This window comes from Rattus norvegicus, chromosome X, assembly GCF_036323735.1.
Source record: "Rattus norvegicus strain BN/NHsdMcwi chromosome X, GRCr8, whole genome shotgun sequence".
In the NCBI taxonomy this organism is placed as follows: domain Eukaryota; kingdom Metazoa; phylum Chordata; class Mammalia; order Rodentia; family Muridae; genus Rattus; species Rattus norvegicus.
The window spans coordinates 147,507,058-147,517,087 of record NC_086039.1 but is presented as its reverse complement, the minus strand read 5'-3'; the positions used below and the strand labels follow the sequence as shown (position 1 = coordinate 147,517,087).

Sequence of the window (10,030 nt, the reverse complement as noted above, 5' to 3'; positions counted from 1 at the left end):
CATAAATTGTCCCAGTAGTCTCTTTCTGTTCTGCACTCTAAAATGAGAGCCACGTGACCAAAGCTTCAGAGTTCTGCTGCTTGCTGGGTCTGGATCATGGCGTCCTTGTTGTATTACATTATCACCAGCTTCAATTTTTTCCAACTCCTTCACTACCTAAGCTTGGATGTTCTGGAACTTCATGTGTAGACTGACTTTGATCTAAGAGATCTGCATGCCTGTCTCCAAAGCACTGGAGTTAAAGGTGTGGTTCACCAAACCTAGACTGAAGCTTCTCTTCACCTAGAACTTGCTTTGTTCTAGGCTGGCCTTGAATTCAGAGATCAGATTGTCTTTGTCTCCCGGGATTCTAGGTTTGGACTGCCATGCCTGGACCTAAACTAAACTGGCTGGGATCTTGCCCCAAGGTCACTACTCCCTTAATTTAATTTAATATCCTTGAACACAGGATTCAGCTCCATTTAACTTCCTGGTACCCCTTTAGTACATATATTTTACCATATATTTCCTATCTATTTTAATACCATTTATGTCTATTATAAAACCACATATTTTATATATATTCTTTCTAAGCTTACTATGCTTATTCAAAATGCTCTTCAAGAGACTTAACCAGAAAAGAAATTCTCTGCTGGGCTTTTTTGAGATTTCCTTTGTCCATGAAATTAATATAAATCTCTTCACCTTAGCCTCAGCTAGACTTTTCATATAAGGTCAAAAAGCAGCCACATTCTTCACCAAAATCCCAGAAAACAGTCTCTTGGCCACATATTGAAATTGTCCACTGAATCTCATGGGTTAGTTCCCCACAATTCAAATTATTCTCAGTAACAAAGTCTTCCATATTCTTACTAGGGTAGCCCATTAAGCCCTACTTAAAGCATTTCACTACTTTACAAATCCAAAGTCCCCAAATTGATATTCTTCTAAAACAAAAACCTAGTCAGGCCTATCACAGTAATACCCCACTCCTGGTACCAACTTCTGACTTAGGGTTTTACAGCTGTGAATAGACATCATGACCAAAGCAACTTTTATAAGGACAACATTTAATTGGAACTAACTTACAGGTTCAGAGATTCAGTCCAATATCATGAAGGTGGAAACATGACAGTGTCCAGTCAGGCATGGTTTAGATTGAGCTGAGAGTTCTACATCTTCAACTGAAGCCTGCTAGCAGAATTTTGGCTTCCAGGCAGCTAGAATAAGGGTCATAAAGCCCACACCCACAGTAACACACCTACTACAACAGGACCACACTTTCTAGTAGTGCCACTCCCTGGGCTGAGCATATAGAACCATTACACTCCCTTAATTGAACTGCCTTGTCTGGTCTCAGTGGAAGAGGATGCATCTAGCCCTACAGAGTCTTGATGTGCTAGGAACAGAAATACCCACCATGGCCTCCTCTGTTTCAGAGGAGAAGGGGAGGAGATGATAGGGAATTCTGTGAGGGTGGAGATTAATTAATTAATTTAAAAAAGAAAACCATCTTGAAAACCATAGATGATAATAATGGAGATCTCACACTAAGATATACTAGCTACAGTTTACCAACTTTTATAAAAAAAAAACCCTACATTTATAATGGCATGCAAAATATTAAGAATTTAATTGTGTTTAAAAGACCATTCATGGTAGTACAAAGCAACAGTCTTACCTTTGGATATATAATAAATGTGTCAGTGCAATACCAAATAGCTAATGGAAGAGTTTAAATTTTAGTCTTAAGAAGAAAAAACAGAGCATACTCGGCCTTCTAGACACAACAGGGCTGTTGTACATATGGACTCATATAGACTGAGGCAGTGCGCATAAGGCCCACACTGTTCTGTACGAAATGGGGTTTAGGAGAAGTGGATATAAGTGGATATTAGTTGAAAGAAGAAGTGGATATAAGTGCCCACCCCTAATTCAGAAGCTATCTCTAATTGATAAAGACTCATAAATGAAACTTTAGGTTTCTCCAAGGTAGCCTCTCTGGACAAACAAGCTACTCTTAAGGGTAGACTGCATGTTTAGCAGTAGATGGCCAACAGAAAATGAACTCAAAGGTATATCTGGAGGTTTTTATATCATAATGTCATAATGTTAAGTAAGTACATTTAATATTTATTTATGTTTGCATTAAAATCACACACACACAAATATATGCTTCCAGTTTTGTGTTTTCTTATAGCATTTGTATGTATGCAGACTTGCATGTCTCAGCATCTATATACATCTCTTGTGCTTTTCTTTGAGGTTTTACTTGTTTCATTGCTTTGTACTATTTTGATTTCTTTGTTTTATATTGATTTGTATTTAATTTATTATTATTTCTTAGGTGGCTGTTTATTTTAAGCACAAAATATGTGGATCCAGTTTGTGTGTGTGTGTGTGTGTGTGTGTGTGTGTGTGTCAAGGTACTGAGAGAAGTAGAGGGAGGGGAAACCATAATCAGGCATAGAGTGTGAAAAAAATCTGTTTTCAATACAAGAAAAAAGAAGAAATACAAAGTAAATAAAATATATTTGGTCTATGATTTGTGACTTTTAATTGAAGGAAATAAACAAGAAAAGAAAAGTTTTGTTTACTAAATCTGTGGAAATAAAGGGAATAAATCTTCTAATAATTTATTGCAAAATTCCTTTTAAGTTAAACAAAAAGTATGAAATTGAGAAAAATATATCAACAAACAATATATGACATATTACTTTCTGATTTATTATGCTTGCTGTTATCATTATCATTACTCTAAATATTTCATATTTTATGAAGCATCAATTAAATATTATATCTACATTTGGGAATTATTTACAGTTTTACTAAATAGACACAATGTTGTGAGTGTATAAGTCATGATTTACTTTCTTGTGAGATAATTTCAAAGATCATTTTAGTATATAAATAATATCACAATGTTACCATAGTGCATAAAGATTCGATTACATATTTAAGAGTATTGTGCTAAGATAAATACTATCACTGAGATCATTGCAACACAGTAAACTATTTTTTTCCACAAAACCACTAGGAGCTTTATTTTTAGAAACAAAGATGCCAAGACAAAGTATCTCCCTAAATAGTTTTTGTTTTTTTAACCTGAGCAAGGGAACAAACTAAATCAATTCAGATGGAGTTTTAAGAGAGGTAAGCCTTTATTTCCATCTTTCTCAAATAAAGCAAGCAGACTTGGTTGCTTTGAGGGGATTAGTGAAGAGACCTAATCCCATACCTTCATCTTATTCCTAGCTCTCTTCCTTTGCTTCAGTCTTGGCTGGGGCTGCAGTAGGAGCATGAGCATCAGTGGTGGCAGCAGTCACAGGGGCAGGAGCCCCAAATACAGATGGATCAGTCAGGAAGGCCTTGACCTTTTTAGCATGTGGGAAGGTGTAATCAGTCTCCATAGACAAAGCCAGGACTCTCCTGTACTCATTACTGATGGAGTGAGACACTGAGGCAACAGTTGGGTAGCCAATCTGCAGACAAATGCTGGTCACCTGTGGACTCCCTCTAAGAAGTGAGAATGCACTGTGAAGGGTCTGCTCTGTGATGTTCAGCACAAATGCTGCCATTGTCAAACAACTGTTGGATGATTAGCCCTGGGAGATGTTCAGTGGTATGGCTTCACTGGTTCCTACCTTGTTTCCAGGTTTTGTCAGCTGTATATCTAACTCAGAATTTCAACGGTACCTCTGGAGATTTTAGTGGTGATGCCTAAAGCTTGGAAGAACGAGCTTCTCAGGGCCCAGGCTAGTGTTCTGAGCATGCACAGAGACCTCACATGGGATGATGGCACCAGGTCGAGCAGCAGCTGGCACCTTATTGGCCAGCAGCATGTCTCTAATCTCAGTGAGGTCCTCATTGGTGAACACCAAGCCCACGTACCACCGGATGTGAGACAGCAGTTCCTCCAGAGCTGGTTGTTCTCCAGGTGGCCCCTGATGGCCTTGCCCATCATAGTGATCTTGCCCATCAGCACCAGAGCCTTCCCTCAGAGGGACATGCGGATCTGCTGCATCTGCTTAGAGCCCACCTTGTCTGCTCCCACAATGAAGCATTTTGGTAATCATCCAAAAGTTAGATGATCTTAAGAAAGTAATTGGCCTTCCAGTCCGCCCTGCTTTCCCTGGGGATCACAGCAGTGCATCAGGGATTGCCAAGCAGGGGTTAAAGACGATGTCAGTCTAATGAGGACTTTTAAGCAGAAACAATAAGAATGTGTGTGTGTCATGGTATGCACTCATTGATAAGTGGATATTAGCCCAAATGCTCGAATTACCCTAGATGCACAGAACACATGAAACTCAAGAAGGATGACCAAAATGCGAATGCTTCACTCCTTTTAAAATGGAACAAGAATACTCTTGGGAGGGAATAGGGAGGCAAAGTTTAGAACAGAGGCTGAAGGAACACCCATTCAGAGCCTGCCCCACATGTGGCCCATACATATACAGCCACCCAATTAGACAAGATGGATGAAGCAAAGAAGTGCAGGCTGACAGGAACCAGATGTAGATCTCTCCTGAGAGACACAGCCAGAAAACGGCAAGCACATAGGCGAATGCCAGCAGCAAACCACTGAACTGAGAATGGGACTACCATTGCAGGAATCAGAGAAAGGACTGAAAGAGCTTGAAGGGGCTTGACACCCCGTATGAACAAAAATGCCAACCAACCAGAGCTTCCAGGGACTAAGCCACTAGCCAAAAACTATACATGGACTGACCCTGGGCTCCAACTGCATAGGTAGCAATGAATAGCGTAGTAAGAGCACCAGTGTAAGCAGAAGCCCTTGTTCCTGCCAAGACTGGACCGGAAGTCAACGGGATTCTTGGGGGGAGGGCAGTAATGGGGGGCAGATGGGGAGGGGAAAACCGACATAGAAGGGGAGGGGTTAGGGGGATGTTGGCCTGGAAACCAGGAAAAGGAATAACAATTGAAATGTAAATAAGAAATACCCAATTTAATAAATGTGGAGAAAAAATGGAAGTGTACGTAGATAAAAATTGATTACAGTTCCTTCCTAGGTTTTTCATTCATGTCTGAGCTTACGTGTTTTCATATTGTACTGGGTTTGGACTTTTCTTACTCATGGCTCATTTTGTCCTTTCCTGAATATATGCTTTTGATTTCTAAAAAAAGGGGGGGGAGGGGCTGGAGGATAAATCTGGGAGGATTCAGGTACAGGAATAAGGGGTGAATATCATCAAAATATATGTATGTATAAAATTCTTTAGGAATTAATAAAACATATTTTTAAATGTGAAAAAAACTGAATAAACTCTGAAAGGGGGAAAAGTATGCGTTTGCACACCAATAGCATATAAAAACAATAACATACTTTTACTAATATATGTTTTATATAAACATATAAATATAAATAAATATTTACATTTATGCATATTGTATATGTTGTTTACCTATTATATAATTATATATGCAATGAAATATAAAAAAGGAATGTGTGTGTGTTTGAAAACGATAATGCAAGCTATAATTACTAAATAATAATAGATATGGACAAAAACTAAATCACTTAAGATAGATCCTTTTTTTCATAGAATAAAAGTAGTTTTTTAATACTTGTTGAGTGTTGCAGAAGTTATCACAGTCCTTCATTTCAACTATATTACAGAGCTCTAGTAAGAAAAATAACAAAGTATTTGTACAAAATCTGACACATAGATCAGTGGAATAGAATAAAAGACCCAGACTTAAGTTCATGGAGTTGTAGCCACCAATCTCTGACAAAGATTCCAACAATGAACTGGAGAAGAGTCATCTTCTATTTTCACCTGTGAGCTAGCTAATTTAGAATCCTGTCTCACACCCTGAACAAAAATAAATTCCAAGGGTCTTAAAGACACTAATGTAAAGCCTGAATGTCTGAAACTATTAAAAAAAGAGGGCAACACCTCAACATATTCTTGTTAGTTTTAAGTTAAAGACTCTCCAGAGATGAAATTTAGAGATTAATATAAATTTAAAAAGGAGATAACATATAAAACCCAAGCCAAACTCCAACTCATAAGATCATAGGTCATGCAATATTAATGGACAACTGATTGTTTTTAAATGCTGGGTACATTTAAAATCAAATGATTTCAGGCTGCATAATTGGTTAGAAATACTTTTCTACCTTGCCAATAAAAATTTTGTATGATACTGGTTAATAAAAATACAAAATCTGACATTTTCTAGTTAAATTATTTCTGTTAATCAATGTGAATTTTATGATGAGCCAGAATGTTAAAGGTGATTTTTTTGTACTGTCTCAAAAATGTGGTTGTAGCTAAAAGTGAGAATAATATACAACCACACATTTAAAGAAGCGATACTAAATAGATTCCTGTAAGAGGTATTGCAGATACTGGCGAGGATGTGGAGAAAGAGGAACACTCCTCCATTGTTAGTGGGATTGCAGACTGGTACAACCATTCTGGAAATCAGTCTGGAGGTTCCTCAGAAAATTGGACATTGAACTACCTGAGGACCCAGCTACACCTCTCTTGCGCATATATCCAAATGATGCCCCAACATATAAAGAAGACACGTGCTCCACTATGTTCATAGCAGCCTCATTTATAATAGCCAGAAGCTGGAAAGAACCCAGATGCCCTTCAACAGAGGAATGGATACAGAAATTGTGGTACACCTACACAGTGGAATATTACTCAGCTATCAAAAACAATGACTTTATGAAATTCGTAGGCAAATGGTTGGAACTGGAAAATATCATCCCGAGTGAGGTAACCCAATCACAGAAAAACACACATGGTATGCACTCATTGATAAGTGGCTATTAGCCCAAATGCTTGAATTACCCTAGATGCCTAGAACAAATGAAACTCAAGATGGATGATCAAAATGTGAATACTTCACTCCTTCTTTAAAAGGGGAACAAGAATACCCTTGGCAGGGAATAGAGAGGCAAAGATTAAAACAGACACAGAAGGAACACCCATTCAGAGCCTGCCCCACATGTGGCCCATACATATACAGCCATCCAATTAGACAAGATGGATGACGCAAAGAAGTGAGTGCTGAAAGGACCCGGATGCCCCAACATATAAAAAAGACATGTTCTCCACTATGCTCATAGCAGCCTCTAAGAAGGGGGGGGGGAGGGAGGAGTGCATGTGGGAGAGTGGGGAACAGGAAAAGGGGACAACATTTAAAATGTAAATGCATAAAATATTCAAGAAAAATAACATTTAAAATAAAAAATCAAAAAGTAACATACACTATCCAAAAGAAAGAAAGAATGAAAGAAAAAAAGAAAGGAAGAAAGAAAGAAAGAAAGAAAGAAAGAAAGAAAGAAAGAAAGAAATAGGTGAAGATCACACAGCCAAGAAGAGGTTAAAGGGGAATTGAGGATAGGCCCCTATGACTAAGTTGGAACTTTTTAACCACTTGTGCTCTACTCTTCTTTTTGCAGTGTGAGCCAGAAAACTCTGAAAAGTGCCTCATTAAACTGTCCCCCACAGGGATGCTTTCAACAAGACACAAGGGAAAGGAAAGTACTTTCCATAAATAGAAACTCAAGTTTGATTTTAATTTGTGGCAGACACTGTCTCATAGTGAAATAAAAATAGACCCATGGTTCAGATGGAGAAAAGGAAAACAACAAGCTTTAAGATTAATTAGATATGATTAACATTCCTAACTAACAGATTTGTGCAAATGACTTTTGTATAGGTACATTTAAATTTCCTTTCTAAACAGGATCTCAATACCAGAACCTCAGGTGAAAAGAGAATGGCAAAAGACAAGGACAGCAACAACAGCAACAACAACAGCAACAACAACAACAACAACAACAACAACAACAAAAATGAAAGAGTTGTGACTTATAATTTAAACTTCATTATACATGGATTTTAAAAATTAATTAGAAAAATTCTATTTCTCTCACAAACATATGCAGTTGATTATATTTTACTAAAAGGGATGTCACAGATGAGCTCCTATATTCCTAACAGCAAATTTATTCTTTATATTTTTCCAAATACAGTGGCATAATTAGTCCTTAATGATATGAGATGAATATGATGAGTGAACAATCCATTGAGTTTACCTTTATAATTCAGTCATTCACTCTCCGGACAAGTTAATTTAAGTACCCTCAAATAATGGAATAAAAACAATGAACCCCCTTTTACTGGATCTCTAATTCACCAAACCAAAAAAGTTAATTTCTGTCCTCTGGGAGAAATGGTAATAATTTTCTCAAGAAATGTTACTGTATATACCTTTGGGGATTCTTTTCTCACAATTTTGATATATCTATTTATGCTAGATAATTTTTGTCCTATGGTGGTATTTTTTAAAGTTTCAAAATAATGACACAAGTGCTATTGTATTCTTTCTGACTCCATGCAGTAATTTTGAAAATTTGAAGGTCTGCTATTGTATATTATTAAGGTACATGCCAAAAAATTTAACGGTCCACCATTAACCAAATTATTCCTGGAATTATCTCCATTATTCTGGATAGCTCTTCTTGCTTTTTAAAACACATTATATTTTTAAAAGTGGTTTAATTGTGTTTCCACCAATCACAGGATATGATTTGTAATTACAAACATGAACACATAGCTACTTTCAATAAAAGAAAGTAAATTAAGAAAATTCTATTATGTATTGTTGATGAAAGAATCAGTCTGTACAGCTATTCATTGGTATCTAAGGGTGATTTAATCCAGGACTGATTTTCTTTGGTTGTTGTTATTGTTTGTTTTAGCTCTTTTAAAGTTGAAAAGAGATATTTCTCTCAGATAATACATCCTGAATGTAGTTTCCCCTCTCCACTAGTCTCTGCCTGCTATTACATTCCCACTCCCCTAGACCTAATCCCCTTCAGTCTCCCTTCATAAAAGAGAAGGCCTCTAAGTGAACACAATAAAATAAACTACCATAAGATAAAGCAAAATTCTTCAATCTGAGGCAGGACAAGGCAATTCAAAAGGAGAAAATGCATCCCAAGGATGGGAAAAAGAGTAAAGACACCTGACAATTCTTCTGGTCCTTAAATTTCTCATATGAAATGGCTTATATACATATGATGTCTATATCTTCTTCTTTGTGCTTGAAATAATGTTGAGATTACCTGTGACATGTATTGTAATGTAAATATTATACAAGTAAGTGTTAAACTGTTTTAGGGAATACAAACAAGGGGAAAGAGTCTGTACATCAAGAACAAATAGTGATAAGAACTAGATAGTATTGGTACAGAGACATGTAGGTAGATAAGTAGAATAGAATTGAATACCCAGAAATGAACCCACACACATATGGTCACTTGATCTTTGACAAAGGAGCTAAACCCATCCAGTGGAAAAAAGATAGCATTTTCAAAAAATGGTGCTGGTTCAACTGGAGGTCAGCTTGTAGGAGAATGCAAATAGATCCATTCTTATTTCTCTGTACGAGGCTTAAGTCCAAGAGGATCAAGAACCTCCACATAAAATGAGATACACTCGAACTAATAAAATAAAAAAGTGGGGAAGAGTCTCCAACACATGGGCACTGGAAAAAATTTCCTGAACAGAACACCAGTGACTTATGCTCTAAGATCAAGAATCGAGAAATGGGACCTCATAAATCTGCAAAGCTTCTGTAAGGCAAAGGACACTGTCATTAGGACAAACCAGCAACCAACAGATTGGGAAAAGATCTTTACCGATCTTATATCTGATAGAGGGCTCATATCCAAAATATACAAAGAACTCAAGAAGTTAGACTCAAGAGAGTCAAACAACCCTATTGAAGATGGGGTACAGAGCTTAAAAAAATAATTCTCAGATGAGGAATATTGAATGGCTGAGAAGTACCTATAGAAATGTTCAACATCCTTAGTCATCAGGGAAATTCAAATCAAAACAACCCCGAGATTCCACCTCACACCTGTCAGAATGGCTAAGGTCAAAAACTCAGGGGACAGCAGATGCTGGGAAGGATGTGGAGAAAGAGGAACACTCCTCCATTGTTGGTGGGATTGCAAGCTGGTACAACCACTCTGGAAATCAGTCTGGATGTTCCT

The 10,030-nt window shown here is 37.2% G+C and overlaps 1 pseudogene; it reads right to left on the bottom strand.

The window, feature by feature from the left end:
- Nucleotides 1-3,230: 3,230 nt before the first annotated feature.
- Nucleotides 3,231-5,078, bottom strand: Rplp0-ps11 (ribosomal protein lateral stalk subunit P0, pseudogene 11; annotated as a pseudogene).
- Nucleotides 5,079-10,030: the final 4,952 nt, after the last annotated feature.